Source organism: Parambassis ranga, chromosome 5 (genome assembly GCF_900634625.1).
Source record: "Parambassis ranga chromosome 5, fParRan2.1, whole genome shotgun sequence".
NCBI lineage: Eukaryota > Metazoa > Chordata > Actinopteri > Ambassidae > Parambassis > Parambassis ranga.
The window spans coordinates 28,622,162-28,639,948 of record NC_041026.1 but is presented as its reverse complement, the minus strand read 5'-3'; positions in this window follow the sequence as shown (position 1 = coordinate 28,639,948).

The window sequence follows — 17,787 nt, the reverse complement described above, 5'->3', positions numbered from 1 at the left end:
CTCTGACGATCTCAATCACTCCTCACTGGTTACCTAGGAGAGGCTGCTTAGTCCTGAATATCATGTAAAAAAATGTATGTTCAGAAAAACTGTGAACCTCCTGGAGGACTCTCTGATGCGTTTCTCAGTGTTTTTGCAGCCTGAAACAAATTACAAAAGACAAAAACTGAACACTTTAAATTGCAATTATGACGTTCTCTCATAATTGTTCTGCGCTGTCTGATATTTTCACGTATTCACATTATTAATGCTTTTAACCTAATATGCACAGCTCCATAGGCAGATAGTGTCAAACAACATACTGTTGACCTTTAAGGTGCCAATCTCTGTCTGCTAGGCTTTTATTTTGATAAGTGTAACTACATGTTCCTGTCACCTGTGGCACAGGTAAGAAGGGGTGTGGCTTGTATCAGAATCAGAATTACTTTATTTATCCCCGAGGGGAAATTGTTTTGTTACAGACAAATAGAAATCAAAGATAAACTGAAATATGAAATATGAAATATATAATAAATATCTAAGACCTAGATAGCATTTAAATCCCTGAGTTCTATCTAAAGAAGAAGAAACATATTTACTACTGTATAAAAAACCTTTACATAGTAAAGAGCATGGCAGAATGTACCAGTATGAATGTACAGTGACTGTTACAGTTCAGAGTTCAGTAGTTTGATTCGAGACAGGCAGGAATGACTTCCTGTGTCTCTCAGTGCTGCATCATGGGAGTCGGAGTCTGTTGCTGAACGAGCTCCTGTAGCTGGTCAGCACAGTGTGGAACAGGTGAGAGGGACAGTCCAGTATGGTCTATATTTTGGACAACATCCTCCTCTGACACACCTCTGTCAGAGAGTCCAGGTCCTCTCCCACAACATGGCCGGCCTTCCTGATGATTCTGTTGAGTCTGTTTATGTCCCTCACCCTCAGACTGCTGCCCCAGCAGACAACAGCATACATGATGGCACTGGCCACCACAGACTCATAAAACATCCTCAGCATCGCCCTGCAGATGTTGAAGGACCTCAGCTGCCTCAGAAAGTAGAGGTGACTCTGGCCCTTCCTGTAAACAGTGTCCACGTTCATACTCCAGTCCAGTTTGTGGTCCAAGTACATTCCCAGGTATTTGTACTCCTCCACCACCTCCACACTGACCCTTTTGATGCTGGTAGGGGTCACTGGAGCCTTTGTCCCGCTCAGATCCACCACTAGTTCCTTTGTCTTTGTCACATTGAGCAGTAGGTGGTTGCTCTCGCTCCAGGTGACAAAGTTACCCCCCCCCCCCATCCAACCACTGCAGAGTCATCAGAGAATTTCTGGAGGTGGCAGGTCTCTGTGCAGTAGTTGAAGTCTGTGGTGTAGAGAGTGAAGAGGAAGGGAGAGAGGACGGTCCCCTGTGGAGCCCTGGTGTTGCTGATCAGTCTGTCTGACATACAGCTCTAGGCGTACATACTGTGGTCTGCCAGTCAGATAGTCCACCATCCAGGACACCAGCGGGGCATCCACCTGCATCGCTGTCAGCTGACACAGGAAGGGAAATGTTTGGTGTGGGGAGAATATTGCTGAAGCTCACTTAGCTGCTACATAAGAGTAGGCTGTTAATGTGTTTAGTTCTTCTTCATGGTTAAGCCTGGGCCACTTGGAGAACAGAGGATTACAGTGAGTGGAGCACCATGGAGGAGAGCTGGGCCAAAGAAGTAATCCCCATGACAGCCTCTGGTCCTCTGCTGAGTTTGTTTCTTCTGGCCCTCTGCCTTTTGTTTTTGGTGATTCAATTGCCTTTTTGAGACTTCTGTTCTTTTGGAAGAAGGAAAAAACTACTTTTGTTATACTAAAACCTTTCAGCCTAGATTATATTATTATTATGTTTTAGCCTATTTTAGCCTGCCTTAGTATGTTTCACTCCCTTCTGTTGTAGCAGCAGTAATTCCACATTGATCTGAATTGCAAAGATGTTGATAATATTTGTCTGTAGGTATACATTTCAATGTGGCACTGCTCGTACATTTCAGGTGAGTCATACATTACCCTCACTAATGATCATTTTAAATGCCTCGGCTGCTTCTCTGTACTTTAATTGTGTGCCTGCTACACACCACTGCATGCTATTAGCACCCTACTGAAAGGAGGCTAACAGGATGTCTTCTTATCCACACATAGGGGACTATATTTAAAACATACTTCGTTGGCTGGATTCAGCTGGATTTGGGTATTACTCATTCTGATCATTCTGATTCTGTCAGCTCTCATTCAAGCAAATAATGTTCCTGCATTTCCTCCTTCCACTGCTTGGATTAATATTAACATAACAAAATCAGCCTTAATATTTTCGGACAGTGATTTTACAACAACATTGTGTTTTGCAGTAAAACATTAATTATAAAATATAATTCAGCACAAGAAGTACCAGAAAATCTGTCAGCTTTATATATGTTTTTCTTATGTAACATATAATTTGCATAAATGTTTAACATTTAAAAAAATGATTTAGAGAGAGTATCAAATTACAAGAGAATACATAATAGAATCCAGCTGGGGTTTCACTTTATGCTCCAGCTACATGATTTAATTTAGACTATAATTTAAATGTGGAAAAAAATAGAAATCTGTGTTTCACAATCAGGCTCTGCTGACCTCTGCTGGACAGCTGATGCCAGTGCAGCAGCTCTTACTCTGAGATATGAGGGATTTGAATAAAATTTAATAAAATCCTGTTTTAGGGGAACTGTTGGAAATGATGATTTTCTGAATATTGATATAATAACATTTTCTAATAATAACTAAACTTTATTTTTTCAAAGTGGACCCTGATCATCTTACATTAAGGAACTTTACAGCAGACATCAGTCAGGCTTTTAGAAACTTTTTGGAATAATATTGTTATCCTTGAAATCTAAATGTTTTAATGGCAGGAGCTTGAAATACGGTGGGTGTAGGCTCAGTACACTGTAGAATGACTGACAAATCATTCACTAACATAGAATTAGGATTTGTCTCCATTTCCTCCATATTACACCTGTTGGCCTTTAACTGCCATTTACTACTCAATATTTCTGTTATATCTGCAGGACTAACACCATTTTGTTTATTTATCTCGCATAGATATGAGCTAAGGGATCAATACACAGATGGTGTAGGATGTCTTCAGGTGACCCAGTAGCCAGACGATTTGACTCAAATGCAAAAGCCTGACAACAGGAGTAAGTGACAATGAGGAATCTGATTCTGCAAAATCTCTGTGTTTCATAAATATGAAAAATGTTTATGAGCTTACAATTGTTGTCAGGTGTTTGTAACAAAAATGGACAATACTGATATGTACTCTAGCTAAATCATACTAGATCAAAGCATACTGTATATATCGTTTTATATATATATATATATATATATATATATATATATATATATATATATATATATATATATATATATATATATATATATATATATATATGCATAGTAGAAGTATGAACTCTTTTTATTTGTCTTTATATGTGCTTACATTTTGTTTGTGACCCACAGTCACTGCTGTGCATCCATCTTTGTTTGTTTGTCTGTGGTGCCCATAGCTCAGTGTCTTATCCAAAACATCTTATTAAATTAGGTACAACACTAGGTAAATGTTGCTCTTGTCATTTCTGGTTAGTGCACAGCCAGCTCCAATCAGAAATGACGCTGACACAAATCTTCCTTCCTCCTGTTTTGTGAAACTTTTGTGTGCACATATACACTAATAAGCTGGGTTAGGAGATAAGAGGGCTCCGAGCTAATGTTAGTGTCCACTCTATGCCTTGTTATTTTGTTAAGTACTTTGTCTGGTGTGATCATCACATTCATTTAATTTTCCACTTAGGCTTAGGTATTGAAACATTACTGGTTAAGATTAAGCATTAAAATATGCCTGCCTAACCCCTCCAGGCCAATGAACCTCCTCCCCAGTGTTTTTTTGCAGTCACTCCTCCCTCCCACCCACAACAACAGCCGGCACCTGTCCTTGAAAGGCCTGAGTCCAGATCAGCCCGCCAGAAGCAGAGAGAACTCCCATTCCCTGACAGAGGATGGTGGTAATTAGTGTCAGCTCGCCTAATTAATGTCAAACCTCTCCGACGAGGTAGAGCCCTGAGGAAAACCACACAGCCTGTTACCGCTGTGTCGGCCGGCACACAAACACTTCCATCCATCTGTGGGAAGCTGCGGTTAATGAATTGTCTTCTGTGGCAAAAAAGAAATGATCAAAGTCATTCTTGTGAGATGAACTTGTAAAATAGTTACATAACTGCAACACCAAGACAGCTTATGTTTGCAGTGAGCAGATGTTTTTAAAGGAAACTCAGCAGTTTGTTTCTCAGCCCCTGTAGGTTCTTTTGGTTTCAGATTTGAATTAAAAGAGTAGTATAGTTGACAGAAGAACCCCCACTGGCTGGCAACTATTTGGAATTGTTAGCTACAGGACTCAGACATAATAGTGATGGATACAAACTGTGACTGTGAGCCGAACACGTCAGATTCTGACCAAATTCTACATGAATTCATATCCAGCTAGCACTATTCTGCTATCTTAGTTTAGCTTAGCTTTATTGTAGGCTGGATTATTTGTCATTACTAGGGCAGTTTTAGTTATGATGTTGATGTAGGACAGGAGGCTGAGCCTTTTTCATCAGGCACCTGCCATCATGTTGTGATGTGCTCACTGAATGAGTGCAGTAGCAGAGTAAAAAGCAGGTTTTCATCGTCATCCCTAAATTAGAGTTTATTTGGGAAAGCAGCCTAAACGAGCCTAACAGGGCTGAAACATAGCTCTGTGTCACCACATGGAACGGGGGTTCCATCCAGACACAGAGCAGCTCCAGCAAGTGGTGGGGTACACCATGGACAGGTCACCATTCTGTAACAGGGCAGCCATCAGGACCATCCAGGTAAAAAAAAAAAAAACTTCTCATCAGAGAATAAAACTTTCTTCCACTTTTTACTGTCTCAGGTTTGGTGCTCACTTGCAATGTCCAAATAGGCAAATTTGGACTTTAAAGATACATTTTGTTCTTGAAACTCTTCTCTCACAGATGCCGTCTTATAGTTATTGTGCTGCAGTCTGCAATTGACTGAGTAAACAAACAAGAAAAAAGCATTTTTAAAAACCTAGGTTTAAAGTGTGACTTTGTCACAGTGTGTTGATGAAGATTCTCAGTCATCCAGGTCATCATACATAGAGAAGATTGAAGCAAGGCGTCTGGACTTGTGGAGTTTTCTAGAAGACGTTTCGCTGCTCATCCAAGCAGCTTCATCAGTTCTAACTGTTTGGTGGGGAAACATGGTTTATATGTGGTTACAGACCTATGTGGGTGGGTCTGGGTAAAAACTTAAAAACTGAAAAAAACAATAGCACTAAATGTTTCCATACTTACCTGTGATGTTCTGGCTGACTGGGCCAGGTGTGTCTAACGACTGGCTAACGACTATGAAACTGCCGGAGGGGGACTGGTTGACAGCCCTTTGTTCTTACTGTGAGTATGACGTGTAAACTTCCTGGGAATGGATGGAATCACTGCATTGTATGTGGTAGAAAGATGATGTCTGAGGCCACCACCTCTGTTAAGGGAAGGTTTTTCCCGTTTAACATAGATGGCTTCCTTGACTCCTCTTTCATACCACCTTTCCTCCCTGTCTAAAATGTGAACATTGTTGTCCTCAAAGGAGTGTCCTTTGTCTTTGAGGTGGAGGTGAACAGCTGAGTCTTGTCCTGAGGAGGTGGCTCTCCTGTGCTGAGCCATTCTTCTGTGGAGTGGTTGTTTAGTTTCTCCAATGTACAGATCAGAGCATTCCTCACTGCACTGGACTGCATATATCACATTGCTGTGTTTCTCCCTGGGAATCTTGTCCTTCGGGTGAACCAGTTTCTGTCTCAGTGTTGTCATCGGTTTGAAATGGACCGGGATGTCATGGTTATTGAAGATCCTGCGGAGTTTCTCTGATACTCCTGACACATATGGAATGGAGACGTTCTTTCTCCGCCGGTTGTTGTCCTTCTTCTTGTTGTTGGGGGGTCTTGTTTTTGTGGCTTTGATGAGTGCCCACTTCGGGTAGCCACAGGTTTGCAGGGCCTTCCTGATGCTCCTTCTTCTTCCCCTCTGAGCTGGTTGGTACAGTTTGTGCTCTGTGCAGACAAGATCACAGCTTGCCACCCTCCTACCCAGCGAAGTCATGGATGAAGTCATCAAACTGACTGAAAAAGTCCAGACGGCACAGCACACCAGGGGTAAGGAACGACAAAAACGCAAATTCCATAAATTGAAAACCGTTTTCTCTGTTAAAAATGCAGCTAACCTTCACACATGGAGGAGGGAAGACCACTCACCGCCACAGCAGGACACCCAGGACAAATGGGTGAAGAACCTTTCAGACAGACAACTGAGCCAGCCGGAAAAAGAAGTGTTGGCCAAAGGACTCAACTTTGCCATCTCTACAGAGCAGATTCCAGTGGTGGACCTCATCACAGCCATCAAGAACAACAACCTGACAGACACAGACAGACTGAGCAACTCCGCTTGAAAGTCACAGCCACACTCTCCACTGCTAAAGCACCGCCATCCAACCTCTCCAGTGATGAAAGGAAGGCCCTGATTGCACTACAAAAGGACCGGGACATCACCATCTTATCAGCAAACAAAGGAAGATGCACAGTGGTGCTCAACACACAGGACTACCACTCCAAAGTGACAGATCTCCTCAGTGACACAGCCACATATGAGACACTGAAGAGGGACCCCACCGGAAACTACAAGAAGAAACTAGTCAGCTACCTACAAAAACTGGAGAAGGACCAAATCATCAACCGCAAGCTCTATTTTCGACTGTATCCTGGGGAAGCCATTCCACGCCTGTATGGACTCCCCAAGATACACAAGGAAGGAGTCCCCCTCAGACCCATCGTCAGCAGCACAAACTCAGTCACATACAATGTGGCTAAGCACTTGGCTGAACTCCTGACACCACTGGTAGGTAACACACCACATCACATCCACAACTCACAGGACTTTGTGAACAAGGTGGAGAAGATCCAAATGGACCCAGACGACACCATGGTCTCATTTGATGTCACCTCCTTGTTTACTTGCATCCCTACATCAGAAGCCACAGAGATGGTAAGGACGTGCCTCACACAAGACAGCACACTCAAGGAGAGAACCAACCTAACGCCAGACCACATCTGTGACCTGCTGGACCTCTGCCTGACCACCACTTATTTCCAGTACAATGGGAACTTTTACAGACAGAAGCACGGCTGCGCGATGGGATCCCCTGTCTCCTATTGTGGCCAACCTCTACATGGAAGAAGTGGAGAGAAGAGCCCTGAGTTCCTTTCCTGGAACCACCCCCACCCACTGGTTTAGATATGTGGATGACACCTGGGTCAAAATCAAGACCAACGAAGTGGAACGGTTCACAGAACACATCAACGCAGTGGATAACAACATCAAGTTCACTTGGGAGGACACTAAGGATAACAATCTGGCCTTCTTGGACTGCACAGTACATATTGAGGAGGACAGGAGCCTCAATGTGGAAGTGTACAGGAAACCCACACACACGGACCAGTACCTGTTGTTTGATTCACACCACCCACTGGAACACAAACTGGGAGTCATCAGGACCCTGCAGCACAGAGCACAAACTGTACCAACCAGCTCAGAGGGGAAGAAGAAGGAGCAACACCACATCAGGAAGGCCCTGCAAACCTGTGGCTACCCGAAGTGGGCACTCATAAAAGCCACAAAAACAAGACCCCCCAACAACAAGAAGAAGGACAACAACCGGCGGAGAAAGAACATCTCCATTCCATATGTGTCAGGAGTATCAGAGAAACTCTGCAGGATCTTCAATAACCATGACATCCCAGTCCATTTCAAACTGATGACAACACTGAGACAGAAACTGGTTCACCCGAAGGAAAAGATTCCCAGGGAGAAGTCAAAGTCAAAGTCAAAGTCAGCTTTATTGTCAAATCTGCTATATGTGCTGGACATACAGAGAATCGAAATTGCGTTACTCTTCACTCCGCAACATATAACATGTAACTAACTTTGGCTGGTACAAAGAGTTCCTATCTTGGGTGGTGGGGTGGTGGTAGGGGTGGGGGGATGGTAGTAGGGGTAGGGGGTGGGGTGGGGTGGGGGGTGGTGTCAGGGAAGGGGGAGAGAGTGGGGCGCAGCAGGGAGAGAGTTCAGCTTTCTGACAGCCTGGTGGATGAAGCTGTCCCTCAGTCTGCTGGTCCTGGCCCGGAGGCTGCGCAGTCTCTTTCCTGATGGCAGCAGACTGAAGAAGCGGTGTGAAGGGTGGGTGGGGTCTCCTGTGATGCGGAGAGCCTTTCGGGTGAGACGGCTGTCGTAGAGGTCTTGGAGGGAGGGGAGAGGGACGCCGATGATCCTCTCAGCTGCTCTCACTATGCGATGAAGCGTCTTCCTGCAGGTGGCGGTGCAGGCTCCGTACCACACAGTGATGCAGCTGGACAGGATGCTCTCAACAGCCCCTCTGTAGAAGGTGCACAGGATGGAGGGAGGGGCTCTGGCTCTTTTGAGCTTGCGGAGGAAGTAGAGGCGCTGCTGTGCCTTCTTGGTCAGTGATGCAGTGTTGTTAGTCCAGGAGAGGTCCTCAGTGATGTGCACACCCAGGAACTTGGTGCTGCTCACCTGCTCCACAGCAGCACCGTCGATGGTCAGAGGGGTGTGCTGACTGTTTGCTCTCCTGTAGTCCACAACCATCTCCTTTGTCTTCTCCACATTCAGGGAGAGGTTGTGGTCTCTGCACCACTCGGCCAGAAGGTGCACCTCATTCCTGTATTGTGTGTCATCTCCACCGGAGATGAGACCCACCACAGTTGTGTCGTCCGCAAACTTCACAAAGATGTTGGTGTTGTGTGTTGGCGTGCAGTCATGGGTCAGCAGAGTGAAGAGGAGGGGGCTCAGCACACATCCTAGGGGAGCCCCGGTGTTCATTATGATGGTGCTGGATGTGTTTCTGCCAACCCGCACTGTCTGAGGTCTCCCGGTGAGGAAGTCCAGCAGCCAGTTGCACAGCAAGGAGTTCAGCCCCAGCTGGTCCAGTTTGTTAATGAGCTGCTGTGGGATGATGGTGTTGAATGCTGAGCTGAAGTCTATGAACAGCATTCGAACGTATGAGTCTTTATTTTCCAGGTGGGTGAGAGCTGTGTGGAGTGCTGTGGAAACAGCATCACTGGTTGACCGGTTGGGCCGATATGCAAACTGGAAGGGGTCCAAAGAGGGAGGGAGGGCCGTCTTGATGTGTTTCATGACTAACCGTTCAAAGCACTTCATGATGATGGGTGTGAGTGCTACTGGACGGTAGTCATTGAAGCAGGCGGGGGTGGACTTCTTCGGCACAGGGATGATTGTGGTGGCTTTGAAGCAGGTGGGGACAACAGCCTGGCTCAGTGAGATGTTGAAGATGTCTGTAAACACCTCAGCGAGCTCCTCAGCACAGTCTCTGAGCACACGGCCAGGTATGTTGTCAGGACCAGGAGCTTTGCGTGCGTTGATCTGGCTGAGAGATGTCTTCACGCAGGCTCGGGACAGGGAAAATACCTTGTCAGTGGGAGAGGATGTGATCTTTTGTGCAGGAGTGCTGTTGAGTGCTTCAAAGCGTCCGAAGAAGTCATTCAGCTGGTTGAGCAGAGAGCTGTTGCTGTCACAGGTCTGTGGTGGGGGCTTGTAGTCTGTGATGGTCTGTATCCCCCGCCACAGGCTCCGGGTGTCCCTGCTGTTGCTGAAGTGGTGGGCAACACTCCTGGAGTACTGTCTCTTCGCCTTCCTGATGCCACGGGACAGGTAACTGTAAACAGGGGACTGTAAACTCCCGTGGCAGGTAAAACGGCCGGCACTTTATAATCATAAGCTCTGCAAGTGGCGAGCAGTGGTTGGAGACCACAGCAGCGTCCCGACACCAAGAGTCATTGATGTAAACACAGAGCCCGCCGCCGCGGGTCTTACCTCCTTCAACCAAGGCTCTGTCCGCTCTGAAACACACTAGGCGGTCGAGCTGAATGGCGGAGTCCGGGATGCTGTCATTCAGGCATGTTTCCGTAAACACAAACACACAACACTCCCTTATAGTCCTCTGTGTAGCGTGAAGTAGCCGAATATAGTCCATTTTATTGTCCAAAGAGCTTACGTTGGCCAGTACGATGCTAGGGATGGCCGGCTTATGTGGGTTAGCCGCTAGCCTGGTCCGTATCCCTCCGCGCTTGCCCCTCTTCTGCTTCCTTTCACACCGTCTGTGGCGCTTCCACTGCGGGCGAGATGGTGTTGCAGGGGCCGGTGGAGGTGCCGGCAGGCGGAGTAGTCCACAGTCCCGTAGCTCTTCAGCGAGTGCAGGGTCTAATTCAACATTTACAGTTCTGCTGATGTTAAAAAGTAGCTCACGGCTGTATGTGCGCTTCCTGACATACAAACACGGCGATGACTTACTATAAGTCTGCGGCACGTGTAACATAGAACACGAAAACAACAAAGAATCGGGAGAGAGAGAAGCCGCCGCACGTGTCTGCGCCGCCATCTTGGAAGGTAAAGAAACACAGCAATGTGATATATGCAGTCCAGTGCAGTGAGGAATGCTCTGATCTGTACATTGGAGAAACTAAACAACCACTCCACAGAAGAATGGCTCAGCACAGGAGAGCCACCTCTTCAGGACAAGACTCAGCTGTTCACCTCCACCTCAAAGACAAAGGACACTCCTTTGAGGACAACAATGTTCACATTTTAGACAGGGAGGAAAGGTAGTATGAAAGAGGAGTCAAGGAAGCCATCTATGTTAAGCTGGAAAAACCTTCCCTTAACAGAGGTGGTGGCCTCAGACATCATCTTTCTACCACATACAATGCAGTGATTCCATCCATTCCCAGGAAGTTTGCACATACTCACAGCAAGAACAAAGGGCTGTCAACCAGTCCCCCTCCGGCAGTTTCATAGTCGTTAGCCAGTTGTTAGACACACCTGGCCCAGTCAGCCAGAACATCACAGGTAAGTATGGAAACATTTAGTGCTATTGTTTTTTTCAGTTTTTAAGTTTTTACCCAGACCCACCACATATAAACCATGTTTCCCCACCAAACAGTTAGAACTGATGAAGCTGCTTGGATGAGCAGCGAAACGTCTTCTAGAAAACTCCACAAGTCCAGATGCCTTGCTTCAATCTTCTCTATGTACTTTGTCACAGGGCTTGGGCGGCCTCTAGCAACAAGTGCTTGGATGACCTTTGGCGCCTAATAGGAGACACAAATAGTCTTCCATTGTCTATGTATATATATGACTGACCAATGCATCCAACATGTGACGAGATGCATGTAAGGACTGCCTGACAGGATGGATTTGTGTGACTTTGTTCGCATGATGCAGGCATAGCAAGCCCCTTGCAACCCCTGTGAGAAAAATCTGCTGCTTTACTACAGCTACAAATGATGCAATGAGAGTGGTGAGACGATAAAGTAGCTGAAGTTCTACACACCTTGACACCCTCAAGACATGAGTACACCCTAAACATTGCTTCTGCAAATCAAATAAATGGATTAAAGCAGCAATACCTAGAACAAGCTGAACAAAACACATAAAGTTGTTATAGTGTATTGACCTTTGGAGCCTGTAGGTGCTGCTAGCAGCCTCCGCAGCATCATACATAGGTGTAATGTGTGTCTGTGTCTTTCAGAGATAATTATCTGCACTTCATGTGCTTCCCTAGCAGCACGGAGGAGAAAGTTCTATAATAAACTTGGCTCTAATTACAGAAGTTGTACTCGTCTGTCTGACTGCACCCCCCCCCCCCTTCTCACTTCAGCATCGCTCTGGTTGATTACTGCACCAGGAATCACCAGCTTGTCATCCTGACTGTCCGTCTGTCAGGCTTTCCAGTTGGCTTCCCACCAAAGATGTGTGTTTTTTTTTCCACCTCGGGGAGCCGAATGACTCCTGTCAGAGGAAAACCCTCAAATATGATTTAATATTTCCTTTTACTTTTTTTCCCCTCATATAGCAGCTCTTTGGCTACATGCTAGTTTGTGTTTGTTGTCCGAGTTTCAAGACCTCATCAAAGTACAGCAAAAACCAGCAAGCAAATTACACAAGTCCAGTCTGTCTGGTATTTACAGGGATAGATGGCATTTTAATGTTGCAATGTTTAACTGTTGACATATATAATGCTGCACAGCTCTGTATCAAAATCACAGTTTATTCTCTTTGTTCTTTCAGTCTTCACAGCCATCTGTCTGCACCTCGACCCTCAGCATTTATTCCCCTTTTATCTCTGCACCTTGAAAGCTCGGGCTGCATTATTCATTATGAAAATTGAGTTAGTAGAAATGATGTGGGCATAAAATGACTAATACAATATAATACAATACTTTACAATTCCTTTTTAGGCAAAGGAAAAATGATTACATTTGACTTGATAAGGATGGTGACAGTGTAATCATGTAAGAGCAAAACCCCATTTACAGTAAAATGTGCTACTGAACATTTTACTGTAAATGATGCAGATAACCAACAGGCAACAATTAATTAATTGCCAACATTTTCTCATGTTAAAAGGCAAAAGACGCTCTTTGGTGCTACATGGTACCCTTTTACCCTTAAAGTTACATTTTTCACATCCACAATGCACTTGGCTTGTTGCCTCTTTAGCTTGTTACTGATAAAAACAGGCATTAAGAAGGTTAACCTTTGACAACAACAGTGGATATCAAACTAGGACATGTTTATTATGTTTTTTATTACTGGCAGTATGGATGACATGGCTTTACTTTTAATTCAATAATAACTACTTAAACAAGGATGTCACAGTAACATTGCTGATGGCTGGCTTGGAATGTTTTTTTACTCTTTTTTTTTGGTGGGATCATGATGTTTGTATCCAACACCTCTCCCTTAGATTTGGGCAGTGTCAATTATCCACCTCTCAGGCTGAGAAATGAAGCCTTTATGCACATGTCAAAAAACTGGAGTTCCTCAAGTAGCCACTTTAGGGCTAACTCCAAAAGTGAGTCAATCACCATAGAGTCCCATGTTAAAATGGTTTTAAAGTTTACAGCCTGGGTAAATGATGCAAAACGATGCTCAACCACCTCACTCCACTTGCCTAAATTTGGATTCATTACGCATTTAGGTGGACTCAGATGTTGCCAACCTGGTAATGTCAATACAGAATCAAAATGTCCATCCATATTTCTTAACTTTAAGGCTTAAACAGAATTCAGAATTCACTAACTTTACAGGGTTATGCACAGAAATTTTAATTTTTGTACTTGTGTTACTTGTGATTATTTCTGCAGTAAATTTGGTCATGGAGGTTCATAAGGAGTTACTCGATTTTAGAGCTTTCCCTGATGTGGCAACCTTTCAAACTGCATCGTTTGACCATGTCCATACAGAATTCATTATCTTTTTAGGCCTGGTTGTTTTATTTATAAGCTCACAGACTTGACAACATTTCAGTTAAACTTGTGCTTAAATTGACAGCACACCACTGTGGACACTCTGTAAACTAGATGGTCCAGATTACTACTGTGAGAACTGTTCCACAATGGTTATTGATTTTCAGGATGGATTTCACTCCTTCATATTTCACAACTGGTCTATTTTACTCAGGTTAGTAATGAGTCTCCTTTACTGACAGTATACACATGAGTTTATATTACACTAGACCTCATGATTATAATTATACTTTGATTTCATTTCATTCTGATTTCTCAGTTGTGTAGTACATACAGTTGAGGTTTTAACAATAAACCATTGTCACTTGTGTTTTAACCTGAGCCAGAGCACAGATGCTGAGGAGGTCCACTGCTACCAAAAATACCTCCGCTGTCTGTATGGGAGATGGTGCAGCTGTTGAGAGAGAATAGATGTCTCAGCAGGGAAGGAGGAGGTGTATTTATCCTCCTGCTGAGAGCAGAGCTACTCTGTAGCGACTCATCTCTCCCTGCACTGTTCACACTAAAGGGGAAACTCCCCCATCTGTTTCCCCATAGGGGAAATCTCATTCGGCTGAATGAGACGACCTCCATGATCCTAGCAGCCTATGAGCTTCATGTGATGCGTGGCTGTGCGCTCTGCAGTTAGTACTGAGGCAGTTGCATAAGAGGTTGTGCTGAAAATGGCAAAATGTACATAAAAGGTACACACTGTACCTTTACAGATAGAGACACATGGGAATACTGCTTATCTTATACATTAATAAAAAGGCCTCCTGACTTCAGCTTCTGTGATGTCTGCTGCAGTAAGTGGTGTTGAGGTTTGCACTCTGGTGAGGTGGAGAAAGGACTTAGCTTCACATGCACATATGCACATATGCCATTATTGAGGAAGAGGAGGAGGAGATTAGGACACAGGGGTGGGAGAAAGCTTCACCAGATGGTGGAGAGAGAAACACCTCCAGCTCAACATATAACAGCAAGACCATGGAGCTGCTGATGATAGAGCCCCCAGCTCCTATTACCATCCAGCGGGAGGAAGTCATTCAGTTAAACAACAAACAGGACTGCATGGATACTGGAAAGACCAAAGTAAGGTTAAGAGTTCCAAGTCAGGCCTACTAGTCTGACATCATTCCAGTGTTGAAAAAGTGGTAACTTGGTAATTTGAATTTCCACATAAACCAAAATCTCAGAAAAATACCTGGAAGTTGCATGCTTTAAGGCTGTTCCATACTCCGCGAGACAAAGAGCGGAGAACGCACTCCACGGGTGGTAAGAGATAAATAGAAAAGGTCTTTTCCGCACTGAGGTACCATACTCCGCGAGACGCGTGTGTGCAGAACTCCTCACACGGCCCGCCCACTAAACTATAAGGAAAGACTTTACTGAGTTTTTTAACACACCACAAGGACTTGTGCCATGGCAAGAGGGCATTATACAGAGAGGGTGCCTGCAACAGCGTGAGATGTCCGGCGATGAGTTGTGAAAATGCGACATTAAAAGTAACAATAGCAAAGATTCAGTGTTTGTGCCTTTATGACCACATTTGCACATCTACTGTGTTCCAATATGCCTGCGATACTTCAAACCGTCCGGTGATGAGCTGTGAAGATGCGACATTAAAAGTAACAATAGCAAAGATATACAGACATTGTTAACGAGCCTATTATGCCCGGGTATGTAGGAGTATATAGAATGGTAATAACAGTCACCATGTGTGAATGGCTGTCTGGGGTTATATATTATTGTTATTATTATTGTTATTATTGGTGACAAATCACCCTGACTTGCCTTTCTTTCTTTCTTTTATTGCTCATCATGCAAAACCGGTATCTGTTGAATCAGCGCTGTTTATACACCTACCTATATACCTGGAGAGGCTCTTGCGCTTCTCCACTTTCATCACGCCCACAATAAATTCCGACCAATCACAGCATGGTTGCCGCACAGCCTTGAAAGACAAAGTTCGGCCCGGACCCTGTGCACAAATGTGCGGATCAGCGGGCGGTCAGAGACAAAAAATGACGTCATTTTGTGGGCGTAACGTCTGCACGGGGGGAAAATGTCTTTGTCTCACGGAGTATGGATCCAGGTTTACTGCAAAACCCAGTTGTAATTTCCATTCTCCTCCATGCCGGAGTCAGGTTATGATTTAAGAATGTAGGCTTTCTTTTATTATTGATTTTACATGCAATAGAAATAAGTATGCTTCACATGTTTCAGGTATTACTATATATAGATATATACTATTACTACAATTACAAACACAAGTATGCCATTCTATGCTATGCTACATCAACTGTAGAAAGCCTGCAGGTCAGCTGAAATTAATTTTTATCTCATGAGTGCTGGTATTAGCTTTCTATTGTTGAATTAAGAGTGCACATGACTTATTTTGAGCAACCTATTAATGGAAAGATGCAAAAATATGTGGTAATGTTGAAACGTTAGCTTTGATTTGTTTGTATTTTCTAATGGAACTGTCACTCATGGTGGATTCAATGAACATTAGAAAGCTCTGGTCATTTTCTACAGTTTCCTTCACCAATTAATGGTGCTGTTTTTATCATTTTAATTTACTTTACAACATTATTTCTATTGCCATTGTTTGTTTAATGATTCCAATTTTCTATGATGCCTTACAGCTTATTCAGCACACCATGAATCATTTTTTCTGACTTTATGCACAGTCTGTTAAAAAACATAACAGGAGCACAAAACCATTTATCATGGAGTGAAGTGTGATCACATGCTTTATTCAGAAGTGTTCTTACAGTGCTGCAGTAAATTTGAAAACATAACACATAACCATGTACACATAAGAAATATTGCCATTTGTTCTTTACACAACATGTCGTTAAAATGCATTCCAACATTACAATGCAAGTTACTTGCTAATCTCTAAACATTTGCTCTACTTTATTTTTTATTGTTCTGCAGTAAGCAGCAATTAGATGGCATTTGTTGTGAAATGTCACATGATTCCACTGAGCACAATCCTGCATAAAACTTCCTGCAAGTGGTTTTGTACAGTTACACTGAAAATCTGAGCTTCCTCGAGGCAGCGTACAGTCTGTGTACTGAACTTTAAAAATTTAGTTCGTCTCCAGAAAAAACTGAATGGATGATGTCTATCACCTCCATGCCTGCAACAGTGTGTGTGTGTGTGTGTGCATTCATCCGGGTGAAGATGAAAGGAAAAAAAAAAAGAGAGCGAGCGTTCCGTGTTTGCTCATCAAATATGAAACAGCCTCCTTGGTGCCAGCAGCTCCCCAGGATAGATTTTAATTTTCTGTAATGCTGTGTGCTTGTACACTAACTCCCTCTGTGTGTGTTGTATGTGAACAAGCGGAGAGAGAGAAAGAGAGAGAGAGAGACTTGCCCTGTACTGAAGGACAAGGGCAATCTAATCACACTGAGGAATGTTCCAGGCCAGGCTGCTGGCTGTACCCTGTTCATTGTTTGACAGTGTATCCTCATGACAGTTCAGATGAGCTGCAACCCTGTCCTGTTATTTGTAATTTTTCCATTTCTCCCTCCATAATGCTTTGGTGTTCCGCACACCTCAACACTTCCATTGCACTGATATGATATCATAGCATCTTTGATGCAGGGGTTGTTAGCTGTCAGGTGGTGAGAGCACTGCTGCAACACCTCCGTGCTGTGTTCATTTTTTACTTGAGTTTAATGAAATCATGAACGCAGGAGAGGATAAATATGCCTCCATGTTTGAAGAGGTGTGTATGTATGATATTGTTAGTCATCAGATTTAAACCTTGTGGGTGTACAGAGCATAATGCAGACTGACAGACCACCACACGGTCCAATAAACACCTCACATGTCAGACCCTGTGACTTCCTGTTCACAACTCGTAACAATAAACCAAACAGCATCTCTTACACTTTGTGCATTAAATGTCACAGTGTGGCATTCATATACATTAATAATAATAATGCATTATAATAGAGGTGCATTTCAGGGTACTCAAGGACAAAGCAAAACAAAAAACAACCAGAAAATATTAGACTTTAAAAACTAAACAAGAATGTTAAAACAACATTTGGAAGAAAGGGGTGGGTGTCATATCAGATAAATCAGTTTAAAAAGGTGTGTAGAGATTTGGAGGTGGAAAAAATCAATATTATGGAGATCCTGGGTTATGGAGTTCCAAAGTCATGAGGCAGGGAGGCTAAATGCCCTTAACCCTATAAGTGAAGCAGTAAGCTTAGGCCCTGTCCACATGGAGATGAAGCCGTTTTCGTTTCCAAAACATTTGCCAGAAAGATGGCACTGTTTCCGTAAATGTGTGCATCCA